This window comes from Sinocyclocheilus grahami, unplaced genomic scaffold, assembly GCF_001515645.1.
Source record: "Sinocyclocheilus grahami isolate Dianchi unplaced genomic scaffold, SAMN03320097.WGS_v1.1 scaffold562.1, whole genome shotgun sequence".
NCBI lineage: Eukaryota > Metazoa > Chordata > Actinopteri > Cypriniformes > Cyprinidae > Sinocyclocheilus > Sinocyclocheilus grahami.
The window spans coordinates 544,994-545,631 of record NW_015505741.1 but is presented as its reverse complement, the minus strand read 5'-3'; the positions used below and the strand labels follow the sequence as shown (position 1 = coordinate 545,631).

The 638-nt window shown below is 35.1% G+C and overlaps 1 protein-coding gene across 1 annotated transcript in view; it reads right to left on the bottom strand.

Annotated features, from left to right (window-relative positions):
• The window catches only part of LOC107556260 (RNA polymerase II elongation factor ELL2-like), a 60,789-nt gene that overhangs the window by 13,303 nt on the left and 46,848 nt on the right, over window positions 1-638 (bottom strand). The gene's annotated exons all lie outside the window — the stretch shown is intronic.

Below are 638 nucleotides of genomic sequence, written 5' to 3'. Positions count from 1 at the left end.
AGCGCTAGATTTGATGTGGTTAGAAGAAATCCCTAGCATTAATTCTGATCATGGCTTGTCTTGAAAAATGTCTGTCGTTCGTCATGGAGAAGTCACACTGCAGGACTGTGCACCAAATCTTCTGACACTGACAGAATTTCGTCGGATGTAAAATTTGATCGCAACGGCCATTAATCGGCCGTCGGTGAACATGTCAAACTAACGATCAAAGACTACAGATTTTATCCTAGGATTATAGGAATTTTTTAGGATTTTCAAAATTAGTCTCAGACGACCAAATCATGGCCAAAATCGCACAGTATGAGCTGGGCTTAAGTCAAATATTATAAAACACGTTGTGGTTGATTTCTAATATGCAAGACGTTTTCTTATTATCACATAGCCTAGACTTGCTATGTTGGATAAATGAACTAAATTAATAAAACATGAACTCGCGATGCCTTGAAAGTGGACAAAACCGGCTTTTTTGACAAAATGTTTTTAGGGTTCAGATCGCGCTATATGTGGAGAATAATGCACGGCATTTTTGTTGAAAGTGGCATTTATTGGTTTTTGCAAATGAACTCTTCATACATATACACACACATATATATGTATACATACAATGAAAAAATAAAAAATAAATATATATATATATA